This window comes from Mesoplodon bidens (genome assembly GCF_964165515.1).
Source record: "Mesoplodon bidens genome assembly, chromosome: 7".
NCBI classification, from domain to species: Eukaryota; Metazoa; Chordata; class Mammalia; order Artiodactyla; family Ziphiidae; genus Mesoplodon; species Mesoplodon bidens.
The window spans coordinates 43,918,456-43,934,183 of NC_138164.1; the positions used below are offsets into that span (position 1 = coordinate 43,918,456).

The 15,728-nt window shown below is 37.4% G+C and overlaps 1 protein-coding gene and 1 pseudogene across 2 annotated transcripts in view; both read right to left on the bottom strand.

Moving 5' to 3' along the window:
• Positions 1–15,728, bottom strand: part of NELL1 (neural EGFL like 1) — a gene marked incomplete at both ends in the record, with an annotated part of 833,612 nt that overhangs the window by 240,418 nt on the left and 577,466 nt on the right. The window lies entirely within an intron of this gene.
• LOC308620107 (isocitrate dehydrogenase [NAD] subunit gamma, mitochondrial-like) lies at positions 66–1,375 on the bottom strand (annotated as a pseudogene). Its single transcript has one exon. The product of its transcript is annotated as an isocitrate dehydrogenase [NAD] subunit gamma, mitochondrial-like (transcript).

The following is a 15,728-nucleotide window of genomic DNA, read 5'->3' on the forward strand; positions in this document are numbered from 1 at the left end:
AGTAATGTAAAGTGTGGGACAGGAAGGAATTTGAAGGCTAGCTCAGCCTCTAAGGCACTGACTGCTTAATTGGCAACACTGATGTCATCTAAGGTATTTTGAATGACATCCGATGTGGTATCCTGGCCTCCAATGTCTGGAGTTTGGATGTCTTTGTTCTCCATGGATGCCAAGGCTGCAATACGAATGGAGGTGGCATAGGAATGGAACTTGAGGTAATCCAGAATGATACAACTTGCCAGCAGCATGGCAGTAGGGTTGGCCACATTTTTATTGGTTATAGTCTTGCCTGATTGCCTTCAGGCCATTTCAAACACCGCATATATGTGGCCATAGTTGGCACTAGGTACAAGGCCTGCTCCCCCAACCAACTCTGTGCAGACGTTATTGACAATGTTGCCATAAAGACTGGGCATCACCATGACATCAAACTGCTGGGGCCAGGATACCAGCTGCATGGTGGCGTTATCCACAATCATGCCCTCAAAAATGAGCTGAGGATAGTAGGATGCCACCTCCCGACAGCACTGGAGGAAGAGACCATCTCCCAGTTTCATGATGTTGGCCTTGTGCACAGCCATCACTTTTTCACACCCCATCTGCTGGGCCAGCTAGAAAGCATATTCAGCAACATGCAAAGGCTTGGCCTTAGGAATGATCTTTAAGGCTCTCTATCACTCCTTTCACACTCGCATGCTCCAGGTTGCTGTATTCACCTTCTGTGCTTTCCCGAACAACTAAGATATCTATGTCTTGTGCCTAGTTTCCACACCTAGTAGACTCTTAAAACGAACGATGCTGGCATAGAGATCTAGAGTACTGAGAAACACACTTTTGTGATTTGTGAGATGATGGTAGGTTGTAGTCAGTTTCAGAGTTGCCCATCAAGGCCACGTGGTTTTGATGGACGGCCATCATGGCACTGTGAACTTCTTCCTCTTCACTAGGAGTGGAGGTAACCTGCACCTCCTCAAAGTCCACGGGCACACACACGTCTGAACACATTCTTGATGTGCAGCATAAGTTCAGGTCCAATGCCATCCCCAGGAATCACAGTCACAGTGTGCCACCCACCATACTTAGCTGCTGGAGGAATGTTGTGTTTAAAAGAGAAGCTCCTCAGTGAGGTCTCATGGCCAAGGAAAATCTCCCAAGAGTGGCCTAGAATAGTTGGTGGGAACATGGCCTTCACAGAGCACCTGGCAGCTGTCAGCATCTTCAGTGCCATGATCCATAAGTGGAGATTTAATTTATGTAAAAATACGTGCTTTTCCTCTTGGCCTGAACTGGCTTCTTTTGGTGGAATTCTAGATCCAAAATTCTTGCCTCGGTCACAGTTGTCTCTCCTTCCTTGTACTCTATTTTGGACAGACATTCTACTGCAGTGAGAGACAGAGTACTAGTCACAAGGAGATGTGTTATAGAATAGAAAATACACTTTGGAATTGGACAATTCATTAAGCACATTCAATGTACCCATATGATATACTTAAAAATAGACTTCATATTTTATAACACTTTTAGGTTCACAGAAAATTTGAATGGCAGGTATAGAGATTTCCCATACAAAGATTTCCTTGTCTCAAAACTACAAATCAGCCCTTCTGTTTATTTTTTTTCCCAGAAAGCTAGCTATTAAACAAGTACCAGCACACCATTGTTAATACCTTCTCCCAAGTAATATGTTTCCTTCACTGGGATTAGCACTTCACGTCAGGTCTGTCGGAAATTTAAATCTTTTTCTAATAAGTTCAAACAATTTATTATTCTCCATTAATTACATTAGGAAACAATCCAAGGGCCTATTTATAACTTCAATTACAGTTGTTTTAATTAATTAAAGCTATTGATGGGATCTGAAATCAAGAACTAAATTCTTGATTACAGAAAACTTTCTATTGATATTATTTATCTTTATTACATTTGCTTTATAGTCCATCAACTTCTACCAATTTTTCTCAGTTATTTAATAATTAAACTTGAAAGTAATGCCAAAAAAATAGATTTCCTTGCCTCTACAAAGGCACAGTCTCCCCAGCTATCAAGATCCTACACAGACTGGTACATTTGTTACAACTGATGAAACTACAGTGACACCTCATTATCACCTAAAATCCATTGTTTAAATTAGGGTTCACTCTTCATGTTGCAAATTCTGAGTTTAGAGAAATGTATGACATATAATTATCTAGTAGATTCATATAGAGTAGTTTCATAGCCCTAAAAATCCTCTCTGCTTTGTCTCTTCATCCCTCCCTCTCTGCAACCACTGGTAACCACCTATCTCTTTAGAGTCTCCAGAGTTGTGCATTTCCCAGAATGTTGTATAATTGGAATCACACACTCTGTAGCCTTTTCAGATTGGCTTCTTTGACTTAGTAATATGCATTAGAGTTTCCTCCATGGTTTTTCATGGCTCTGTAATGCATTTCCTTTTTGCATTGAATAAAATTCCATTGTCTAGATGTACCACAGTTTATCTATTCACCTACTGAAGCACATCTTGGTTGTTCCCAAGTTTTGTGAATGATGAACAAAGCTACTATAGACATCCATGTGCAAATTTTGTGTGGACATAAGTTTTCAGCTCATGTGGGTGAATAGCAAGGAGCAGAGTTGCTGAATCGTATGGTAAAAGTATGATCAGTTTTGTCAGAAACTGCTAAACTGTCTTCCAAAGTGGCTGTACCATTTTGCATTCCCACCAGCAATGAATGAGAATTCCTGCTGTTCCATATCCTTGCCAGCATTGGTGTTGTCAGTGTTCCAGATTTTGGCCATTCTAATACGTTTGTAGTGGTATCTCATTGTTTTAATTTTCATTTCTCTGATGACATATGATGTGTAACATCTTTTCATATGCTTATTTGCCATCTGTATATCTTCTTTGATGAGATATCTGTTAAGGTTTTTGCCAATTTTAAAAATCAAGTTATTTGTTTTCTTACTGTTGAGTTTTAAGGGTTCTTTGTACTTTAGATAACAGTTCTTTATCAGATGTGCCTTTTAAAAATAATTTCTCTCAATCTGTGGCTTGTCTTCTCATTCTCTTGATAAAGTCTTTTTGCAGAGCAGAAGTTTTTAATTTTAGTGAAGTCTAGTTTATTATTTCTTTCATCGATCCAGTCTTTGGCGTTGCATCTAAAAAGTCATCACCATACCCAAGGTCATCTATAGCAGATTTTCTCCTAGAAGTTTTGTAGTGTTGCATCATACATAGAAGTCTCTGGTCCATTTTAAGTTAATTTTGGTGAAGTGTTTGAGGCCTGTGCCTAGATTAATTTTTTTGCGTATGTTGATGTCCAGTTTTTCCAACACCATTTGTTGAAAAGACTCTTTATTCCATTGTGTTGAATTTGCTCCTTTGCCAAATATCAATTAACTATTTACATGGGTCTGTTTCTGGGCTATTATCTTCCATTGGTTTATTCATCTGTTCTTTTGCCAATACCACAGTGTCTTGATTAGTGTAGCTTCACAGTAAGTCTTGAAGTCAAAAACTGTCAGTCCTCCAGCTTTGTTCTTCTCCTTCAATGTTGTCTTGGCTATTCTGGGTCTTTGGCTTCTACATACAAGCTTTGGAATCAGTTTATCAATATCTACAAAATAACTTTCTGTTATTTTGATTACGTTTGCATCAAATCTTGGAAAGAGTTGATATCTTGGAAACATAACAATATTAAGTTTTCCCGCCCATCAGTATGGAATGTCTCTCAATTTATTTAGTACTTCTTTAATTTCATTCATCAGAGTTTCATAGTTTTCCTCATATAGATCTTATATATATGTTGTTAACATTTATACCTAAGTATTTCATTTTGGAAATGTTAATGTAAATGATACTGTGTTTTTAATTGAAAACTGGTGTGTAAGAAAGCAATTGACTTTTGTATATTAACCTAGTAACCTGCAATCTTGCTGTAATCACTTATTAGTTCCAGAAGGTTTTTCTGTTGATTCTTTCAGGGTTTCTACATTGATGATATTGTCATCTGAAAATGAAGACAGTTTTATTTCTTCCTTTTCAATCTGTATACTTTTAATTTCCTTTTCTTGTCCTATAGTATTCGCTAGAAATTCCAGGGTAATACTGCAAAGGAGTGATAAAAGGGGACATCCTTGCCTTGTACCTGATCTTACTGGAAAAGCTTTGTGTTTCTCATCATGAAGTATGATGTTAGTTGTAGATTATTTGTAGGTATTCTTTATCAAGTTGATGCAGTTTTTCCTCTACTTCTAGTTTACCGAGAACTTTGTATAATGAATGGGTGTTGAATTTTGTCAAATGTTTTTTGCATCTATCGATAGGATCATGTGATTTTTCTTTTTTAGCCTGTTGAAGTGATGGATTACATTAATTGATTTTTGAATGTTGAAACAGCCCTGCATAACTGGGATAAATATCACTTGATTATGGTGTATAAGTCTTTTTTTACATTGTTGGATTTAATTTGCTAATATTTTGTTAAGAAGTTTTGTACCTATGTTCATGAGAGATACTGGTCTGTAGTTTTGTTTTCTTGTAATGTCTTTGTCTGGTTTTGTTACCAGGGTAATGCTGGTTTCATAGACTAAGTTATAAAGTATTCCTTTTGCTTGTGTCTTCTGAAATATATTATGGGGAACTGGTATAATTTCTTCCTCAAGAGTGTGGTAGAATTCACCAGTGAACACAACTGGGCCTGGGGATTTCCATTTTGGAAGGTTATTAATTGTTGAGTCAATTTTAAAAATACATATAGGCCTCTTCAGATTGTCTGTTTCTTCTTGTGTGAATTTTGGCAAGGAAGTAGTCCATTTCACCTAGGTTATCAAATTTGTGAGTGAAAAGTTGTTCATAGTATTCTTTTATTATCTTTTTAATGCCCATAGGATCTATAGTGATGTCCCTCTTTTCAGATAGTAGTAACTTATGTCCTTTTTCTTCTTTTTTGTTAGCTTGACTAGAGGCTTATCAATTTTATTGAAGTTTTCAGAGAATCAGCTTTTGGTTTCATTGATTTTTCTCTATTGATTTTTTTTCTTTTCCATTTCATTGATTTCTGCTCAAATTCTTAATATTTCTTTTCCTCTGCTTACTTTGGATTTAATTTGCTCTTCTTTTTCTAGTTTCCAAAGGTGAAAGCTTAGATTATTGATTTTAAATCTTTCTTCCTTTCCACTATATGCATTTATTACTATGTATCTCCCCCTAAGCACTGTTTTCACCACATCCCATGAATTTTGTTGTGTTTTCATTTTCATTTTGTTCAAAATATTTTTAAATTTTCTTTTGCGATTTCTTCTTTGACCCACAGTTACTTAGAAATGTGTTGTTTAATCTCCACATTTAATTGGGGATTTTTCAGCTATCTTTCTATTACTGGTTTCTAATTTAATTCCATTGTGGTCTGAGTGCAGACATTGTATATTTCAATTATTTTTTGGATCTGTTAAGGTGTGTTCTATGGCCCAGAATGTGGTCTGTCTTGGTGAGTGTTCTATGTGAACTTGAGAAGACTGTGTATTCTGCTGTTGTTGGGTAAAGGAATCTACAAATGTCAATTATACCCAGTTTACGATGACATTGTTGAGTTCAACTATGTCTTTACTGATTTTCTGCCTGCTGGAGTTTGTTCCTTTTATTGTTGTTAACTTTTTAAGAAACTGCTAAACACTTTTCCAAACTGGTTATACCATTTATAACCCTACCAATGTAAGAGAATTACAGCTTCACATCTTCATCAATACTTGGTATTACTGTACTTCTATTTTAGCCATTCAAATAGGTTTTGGTGGTAGTATCTCACTATGTTTTTGATTTGTGTTTCCCTTCTCACTATGATATGGAGTGTCTTTTAATATATTCTCCCAGATCAGAGCTACAAGCATTAACATCTGATATTTCTAGAAATCAACCACTCAACCCTGGAAGGCAGGCAAACTCTTAGATTCCCAAAGCTATACTAGTTATGCACTTTAACTGAAAATTAAGCATATCTTTAATTTTAAACCAGCCACAACCCCATTCTCACTTAACTTTCGGGCACCAACATCCCTGATGTAGGTTAGCAGTTGTTTGGGGAGGTCGGTGACTTATTTACGAAGACTTCCAAAGGCTGTCAAAATTCAAGAAGATAAAGACGCAGACTTAATAGTGGCTACCACTATGTAACACTTGCCACATCTAAGGTACTGTGCTGAATATTTTATATACATCATCATAATCCGCCAAGGTAGGCATTATAGTTCCCATTTTACAGATGAAGAAACTGGCTAACACAGATTCTACAAATTCATATATTGTGAAGGAACAGAGAATGGCAACAGGTGAGGTGAATATTTCTAGGGGTCCTAGAGGCCTCGGCCAGTTTCTCATACTTGATCACCCTAGGATCTCATTTAAATGCAGGCACTAATTCAGTAGTTCTAGTGAGGGAGGGGAGCAGAGTCTTCATCTTCAAGTTGCTCCCTAGTCATACAGATTCTACTGGCCTCTTATCACACTTTGAGTAGCAAGGGCCTGTATTTACATCCTCACAAGGTCTGGGCAAGTCGGGGCCAGCATGTGGTGTACTTAGAGGCTGCTGGGAATAAAGGAAAGAAGCAGTACTGCTTCTTTCTAAAAATTGATATAAAATGGCTATAGAGTAGGAGCCAGCTGGGTACCTGCTTGTCACTTAATATGGCATGTAATATGGATAACAGCTGTCCACCACCAGTGCCTGAGGCTAGAGCAGATGATAATACCAGGAGAGAATGCTGGCAGAAAAATAACCAGACCCAACTACACAATTTTGTTTCAACCAATGGGCCACCCTTACATACACCCCAATCTTCTTCCTAACCCTGGAAAGGACATACATCTTTTAAAGGTATGGATAAAGAAGGAAGGAAGCCCTGAGACCGGGAGTATAAACTGGATAGTGATCGAAATTTTAATAGCCAGATTGACCTATAAACATCCCCAGACATTAGAAAAAGTTCTTAGCCTCAATGGGACAAAATTATGATATGTATATTATAACATGCAGGTATAAGAACAACAAGAGCACCATGGTTTCACATATTTGAGTGGTAAGAGTTAAACTAAGTCTATTTTAAGTGTGACACTGAGACAGTAAGTGGGTTTAAGTAAGGGAGAGATATAATACAAGTTGCATTTAAAAAATGATCCTCTGGGAAGCAATTTGCAGAATAAATAATAAGGTGACTCCTATCCTGGTGGCAAGGAGGCCAATTAACAGGCAATCACTGTGGTTCTCAAAAAGTGATCCCCAAACCAGCAGAATCAGGACCACCCTGAATTGCTAAGAAACGTAATCTCTTGTAACTATCCCTAGACATACTGAACCTGGAAATCTGCAGTTGGGAACCCAACAATCTGTTTTTTTTTTTTTCAGTATGCGGGCCTCTCACTGCTGTGGCCTCTCCCATTGCGGAGCACAGGCTCCGGATGCGCAGGCTCAGCGGCCATGGCTCACGGGCCCAGCTGCTCCGCGGCATGTGGGATCTTCCCGGACTGGGGCACAAACCCATGTCCCCTGCATCGGCAGGCGGACTCTCAACTATTGCGCCACCAGGGAAGCCCTCTGTGTTTTAATGCTTCTGATGCATGCTGAAATTTGAGAACCACTGGGCTATGAAATGGTTCCAACAGGAAATGGTGAGCAGTTGTACTAAGATGAAGGCAGTGAGGAAGGAGAGAAGTACTTTCAGAGATATTTAGGAGATAAACAGGACTAGGCTATTGACCTGGGAGACATGGAATATTATTCTTAATGTTCTTAATGAACTGGGTGACTGATAATATAATCGATGAAAATAATGTACAACACTGAAAAAAGAGCAGTTGGGTTGGAGAAATAGGATAAAAAACGAGTTCAGTTTCAGACATGATGTGTTTGGGGAGCTGTAAGACATCCACATAAAGATGCCTGGTGGGTGGCTTAATAAATAAGTCTGCGTTTCCAGAGAAAGGATTGTGGGTGATGACAGAAATTCAGGAGTCATCAACTTATGGGAGAAAGTTAACCACACAAAAGTATATGAAATAGCCTCAAGCAGAGGTTTTCAACTTTGCTTCTGCCATGACAGATGATGAATGGCATTCATATGAGACATATTCCCAGGAGTATACTCAGATTGTAATGAAAACCAAACACACACACACGTATGAATAAAAGTAGTTGGCCAAATAAAGCAATTCCCAAACTGTTTTTATAGGTCATATTTACAAAAGCATTTTACCTGCAAATGATTAGTAAAGTCATCTATTTACTCATCTCAAACATGTAAAGTCATCTATTTACTGACCTCAAACATGACTTCTTTTTGAGGGAAAAATATATATATGGCTAATCTAATATAAAAGTTACATAAAATTATATTTTAAAGATCAAATTCAGACCTCTACAGTTAATATTTGAAAAGTAAGCACGTACTAAAAAAGAAAAATAATTCATATTTTATGGTTAAAAAGTATAGCACATAATATTTATGTTTATTCATGATGTTAATATAAATGGTATTACTGCACATGTCCTTTGGATAATCACACTACCTTTGATTGGGAAACTGTAACTAGAGCCTCCTTCTCATTTCTGTGCTATGCAGATAAAGATGCATGCTTTCTTCCTCTCTCTTCCTTTTTCAAAAAGTATCCATGGGTAAAATCAAGGAAACAAATACAAGTATAAATCCACAGTTTACAATTATAATATTTCAAAATTGCTCTAACTATCAATGCCACATCAATAACCACAGTTCCTGGGTATTTTCAGCAAACATAAAATAGGCTACGAATTATGAGCAATTCACTTCCAGCTAACTCCGATTCCACTTTTCCCCACAGCAACAAGCCCACACCATTGAAATGCAAATGAGTGAATATGACATCCTTATAATGGTAACTTTGAGGTGAGTCTAATTATTAAAAATGTAAATCATTCACAGGAGCTTGTAATTCAACACTTATGAATAAGTGAGTGGTTTTGACATATGTCATAAGTGATTGTGACACTGTAATGTGTCATATGTCACTAAGGTCAAGAAGTACTAGGCTAGAAAGATGACTGTAGACAAAGCACAGAAAAATTATGAAGACAAAACTGGGGAGCATCAGTCTTCGAACCATGAGAGGAATAGAGGTGAAGTGATCTGGGAGGCAGGAGGAGAACAGAGAGAAAAGGATGTCTTAGAAGCCAAGAGAAGTGTAACACTCAAGGAATGAATTGTCAGCAGTATCAACATCCTTTGAGAGGTTAAGTAAAATTAGAAGGATGATGGGGTCACTGACCACAACCATGAGGCTGTATAGATTAGTGATTGTGAGCACTGGCTCCAAAGCCAAACTGTCTGCCACATATAACCTCTCTAACCTTTGTAATTTTCATAACTTCTTTTGGAACTTATATTCTAGTGGGAGTAGACAGCAAAAAATACATGAATGATAGATGTACAGATAAATGGATACAGAGATAGCTAAATATATAAACAAGCAAGAAACAAACACATAAGTGGATCTTTTAATGTCAGAAGAGAGAAATGCTATGTAACAAATATAAAACCTGTTGTCTTCAAGGAGCTTGCATTCTAGGCAGAGTTAAATGGAATGAATGTAGGTAGAATACAAACTGGCAGTGGATGGTAAATGATTCCTGAGTGACCCAGCTGGGAAGTGGAAATGCACAGGATGGATTGACCACATATATGGGTAGGGATGGTGAGGGAAAGTGTTTCAGTCACATCTGAAAGAAGGGCTAGCAGCAGATAAGTACAGAGGGAAGGAGAGGATTTCTGAGATGGAGGCAAAATTGAAAGGCCTGGAGAGTACACTAAGCATTGCCATTCACCTGAAAGGAAAGGTTTATGTAGGAAAACCGTGGTACACAAGTGGAGAAAGTACACTGGGGTAGAGGGTGGAGAACCTTGAATGGCAAATCTAAGATATTTATGAGACCTTGAAGGCAGGGGAGATACATTCAGGATTTTTGAAATAAAAATAAAAGGTTTTGAAAGATACCCCTTTAAAAAAGGAAAACATGCACTTAAAAAAAGAGACAGTAAATTTTCAATGCACAAGACCATTTATATCAAAGCTTTGCCTTAATGAAAGCAGAATTTTAAAATACACACCCACTCCCACCTACCTGCACATACACTCTTTAGAAAACTCTTAATATCCATTTCATGTTGTCCTACAGAACCAACTGATTATGAACATTGTTTTATCAATAATTTTCTAAAAAGATCAATGCACAGAGACATAATTTGCTCCATATTCTCTGTTGCACAATTAATGCAATTTCTCACCTGTCATTCCTTCGCTATTCAATAACCACAGAAGAGTTGACAGATGCATAGATCTCAGAGAGGACTGTGGAGAGCCAGATTTAAAGTAATCCAGAGATGTCCTCCTTGTTCTCCAAAAGGGGATACATATTGTACAATACTGAATTGGCTGTAGAAGCCCTTGTTTGAGGAAGAGCTACACTTATTCTTACACTAAGAAGAGCTTTTCAGATACGGTTTTCGTTTAGTAAAGGAAAAACTCCCACCCTGACCAAAGGATATTGAGGTAGGGGTGGAGAGTCACATTATTCTTTTCTGGGGTGAGGAGCAGGTTGGCTTTTGAATGAAACAGTAAAGTTTAGAGTCAAGTCATAAAACTGATGCTTAAGCAGCAACTTTGGCCTTTCTTGAAAAGACAGGTGAAGACTCAAGATTACAGGTTAATTGGAAACAGCTTTTTATCTTCCCTTCTAACTGAACTTTACAGCCACATGAACAACTCTATTAAATACTTTTGCTATTACCTACGGCATTAACTATGCCACTCAATTCTCTCTGCTGGTCTGGGAGGATTGTTGTCTTCCAAGAACTATTCTCGAGTATAATCATTATATTGTTCTTCGACGGCTCTGTATTTCAGAGGTTTCCCTTTGAAGCAGGATCTGGCAAGAGAACCTCTTTGTGTTAATAATGACTAGATGCATGAGTTAACAAAGTCCTCTCTGTTATAGCTATCTCAGTTTTTAGTTCAAAACATACACACACACACATTCCACAACTGTTGACACAAGCTCAGGTAACCATACACTGTGCGTTTTCTTAAAAATTCCCAATTAGCCTGAAATCATAGTCCCTATAAAGCACACTTCATACTTGTTAAACCAGCGTGACCCAGTGACCCAAGTTTTGCAATCAGGTTATTATAATAACTACAGAATCTGGAAATTAGAGAGGACTTTCTGAAGCCAGCTATTTTAGCCAGCTGGTTTATCCTCTGTCAATATTACAAAGTAGGTGTGATTACACTAATCTAAAACACTTTCTCCAAAGGATTCCCTCCAGCCTCCCCATCCCTGGCCTGCAAATGTTCTCCCTTCATTCAAGATGGACAACGGCCTCTACTGGGCACCATATCCAAGGCTGTGTGTTTGGTAGCACTTTATCTCCATCTGAAAAATGCAACTAGGAGGTAGGTGTTTTATTTTCATTATATAAATAAACATAGTGATATGCCAAGAGGATAAGCAACTCCTATTAAGTTAGCAGAAGATTCAAACTCAAGTCTCTTCCCCCTAAGCTTGTGCTCTTTCCCCTGCATTACGCTGCTTTTTCTCTCCTGTGCTTCTACATGTCTCCATGTGCAAACTTCCCCCTCCCACTCCTATCCCTGAGAAGGGAAGGAAGACTCTCACACAAAAACCAAATCACCATGGTAGACGTTCAGGCATCTAACAGATAAACTGATGATTATGCAAAACTAAAAATATCCACAAAGAAATTTCCAAGTAAAGATGGTTAAATGCATGTACTTGCATCTGCTCCTTCCTGAAATCCCATTACGTTTCTATTTCAATTTTTATTTTTTGTTTTTAAATTGTAAAACTACAAGGACAATGAGAATGACAGAGAAGACAAGACAATTTTGTAAACTTGAAAGCAGATGGAGTGATGACTGACTTTTTAGATGTGATAAAGCTGAATCCTAAACACTCAGAGAGAAAAGCCAAGAAACCATTTGTTTTGCAACACAGAACCCCAAAGCCTCAGGAACTGGCAACAACATATACCCCTGAGAGGGGCAGGAAAATGTGGGTGGACAGTCTCTTTAAGAAACAAACACCCAGATCATCTTCCTTATTCTGCTCAGTTACATGACTGCCCCCAGCCACCAACCTAGCAGAAGAAGGGACCTTTATGCTCTGCTCTGGGAAACACTATGCACAACTAAATGCAAGTTTCATGCTGAATTGAGGGGAAATAAGTGAAAGTTTATACAGCAAACAGAGTGCTGAAAGGTGGACTGAGATTCCTTGGATAGGAGTTTTGAAGAGCAGTTTCTAAGAAAACCAATCAACTAAAAATAAAATATTTAAAGATACTGACAATCGAATGTTTCTCAAGAGAATGGAACAGATCATCCTATACTGAATTTCACTGTCAACCATCACATCTCCATTTGCTCAGAAATTTCAATTCATGTGTTATTATCCATATGTTAAGTGAGTGAAGAGCCAGGTTCAAACATGTGGAAAAGCTTCTGACATAAAAGACAGAAGCCAAAGCAAATCAGTAGACAGAAGCAATGAGGAGGATACAGGGACTCCATTAAGAGAACATTTCAAATAAATTATCATAAATGTCCTAAGAGAAAAATGACACTGTGTTCATAAAACAAAAACAATATGCTATTTAAAAAAAAACAGAGAAAAAGTGGGCTTGAAGTACAAAAAGGACAGCAGAAATGAAAAGCTCAGTATAAGGGTTGGAAGATAAAGTGGAAGAAATCCCCACCTAAGATATTAGATGAAAATGACAGATAACATGGAAATAGCAAAGCAAATAGGTAAGAAAATTAGAGAACCAGGAAGTCCAGCATCAAGATAACAGGAGAGCCAGAAAAAGAAAAAGGAGACCAAAATGTGGGAGTGAGACAGTATGAAACAATTCACCCAAGACATAATTCAAGAATATTTACAGACTTAAAAGTTATGAATATCTGAGCAGAAGCAAGAAAAACTACAATCCTGTAGCCTGTGGAACAAAAACCATATTCACAGAAAGACAGACAAGATGAAAAAGCAGAGGGCTATGTACCAGATGAAGGAACAAGATAAAAACCCAGAAAAACAACTGAATGAAGTGGAGATAGGCCACCTGCCAGACAAAGAATTCAGAATAATGATAGTGAAGATGATCCAGGACCTCAGAAAAAGAATGGAGGCAAAGATGGAGATGACGTAAGTAATGTTTAACAAAGACCTAGAAGAATTAAAGAACAAACAAACAGAGACGAACAATACAATAACTGAAATGAAAACTACATTAGAAGGAATCAATAGCAGAATAACTGAGGCAGAAGAACGGATAAGTGACCTGGAAGACAAAATGGTGGAATCACTGCTGCGGAAGAGAATAAAGAAAAAAGAATGAAAAGAAATGAAGACAGCCTAAGAGACCTCTGGGACAACATTAAATGCAACAACATTCGCATTATAGGCATCCCAGAAGGAGAAAAGAGAAAGGACCAGAGAAAATATTTGGACTTTATAGTCAAAAACTTCCCTAACATGGAAAAGGAAATAGCCACCCAAGTCCAGGAAGCACAGTGAGTCCCATATAGGATAAATCCAAACAGAAACACGCCAAGACACATAGTAATCAAATTGGCAAAAATTAAAGACAAAGAAAAATTATTGAAAGCAGCAAGGGAGAAATGACAAATAACATACAAGGGAGCTCCCATAAGGTTAACAGCTGATTTCTCAGCAGAAATTCTACAAGCCAGAAGGGAGTGGCATGATATACTTAAAGTGATGAAAGGGAAGAACCTACAACCAAGATTACCCTACACAGCAAGGAACTCATTCAGATGCGATGGAGAAATCAAAAGCTTTACAGACAAGCAAAAGCTAAGAGAATTCAGCACCACCAAAGCAGCTCTACAACAAATGCTAAAGGAACTTCTCTAAGTGGGAAACACAAGAGAAGAAAAGGACCTACAAAAACAAACCCAAAACAATTAAGAAAATGGTCATAGGAACATACATATCGATAATTACCTTAAATGTGAATGGATTAAATTCTCCAACCAAAAGACACAGGCTTGCTGAATGGATACAAAAACAAGACCCATATCTATGCTGTCTACAAGAGACCCACTTCAGACCTAGGGACACATACAGCCTGAAAGTGAGGGGATGGAAAAAGATATTCCATGCAAATGGAAAACAAAAGAGAGCTGGAGTAGATATACTCATATCAGATAAAATAGACTTTAAAATAAAGAATGTTACAGGAGACAAGAAAAGACACTACATAATGATTGAGGGATCCAAGAACAAGATATAACAATTATAAATATATATGCACCCAGCATAGGAGCACCACAATACATAAGGCAACTGCTAACAGCTCTAAAAGAGGAAATCAACAGTAACACAATAATAGTGGGGGACTTTAACACCTCATTTACACCAATGGACAGATAATTCCAAAATGAAAATAAGTAAGGAAACAGAAGCTTTAAATGACACAATAGACCAGATAGATTTAATTGATATTTGTAGGACATTCCATCCAAAAACAGCAGATTACACTTTCTTCTCAAGTGCACATGGAACATTCTCCCGGATAGATCACATCTTGGGTCACAGATCAAGCCTCAGTAAATTTAAGAAAATTGAAATCATATCAAGCATCTTTTCTGACCACAACGCTATCAGATTAGAAATGAATTACAAGGAAAAAAATGTAAAAAACACAAACACATGGAGGATAAACAATATGTTACTAAATAACCAAGAAATCACTGAAGAGATCAAAGAGGAAATCAAAAAATACCTAGATACAAATGATAATGAAAACACAATGATCCAAAACCTATGGGATGCAGCAAAAGCAGTTCAAAGAGGGAAGTTTATAGCTATACAAGCCTACCTCAAGAAACAAGAAAAATCTCAAGTAAACAATCTAACCTTACACCTAGAGGAACTAGAGAAAGAAGAACACACAAAACCCAAATTTGGCAGAAGGAAAGAAATTATAAAGATCAGAGCAGAAATAAATGAAATAGAAACAAAGAAAACAATAGCAAAGATCAATACAACTAAAAGGTGTTTCTTTGAGAAGATAAACAAAATTGATGAACCTTTAGCCAGACTCATCAAGAAAAAGAGGGAGAGGACTCAAATCAATAAAATTAGAAATGAAAAAGGAGAAGTTACAACAGACACCGCAGAAATATAAAGCATCCTAAGAGACTACTACAATCAACTCTATGCCAGTAAAATGGACAACCTGGAAGAAATGGACAAATTCTTAGAAAGGTATTACCTTCCAAGACTGAACCAGGAAGAAACAGAAAATATGAACAGACCAATCACAAGTAATGAAATTGAAACTGTGATTTAAAATCTTCCACCAAACAGAAGTCCAGGACCAGGTGGCTTCACAAGTGAATTCTATCAAACACGTAGAGAAGAGCTAACACCCATCCTTCTCAAACTCTTCCAAAAAACTACAGAGGAAGGAACACTCCCAAACTCATTCTATGAGGCCATCACCCTGATACCAAAACCAGACACAGATACTACAGAAAAAGAAAATTACAGACCAATATCACTGAGGAATATAGATGCAAAAACCCTCAAAAAATATTAGCAAACAGAATGCAACAACACATTAAAAGGATCATACACCATGATCAAGTGGGATTTATCCCAGGGATGCAAGGAACT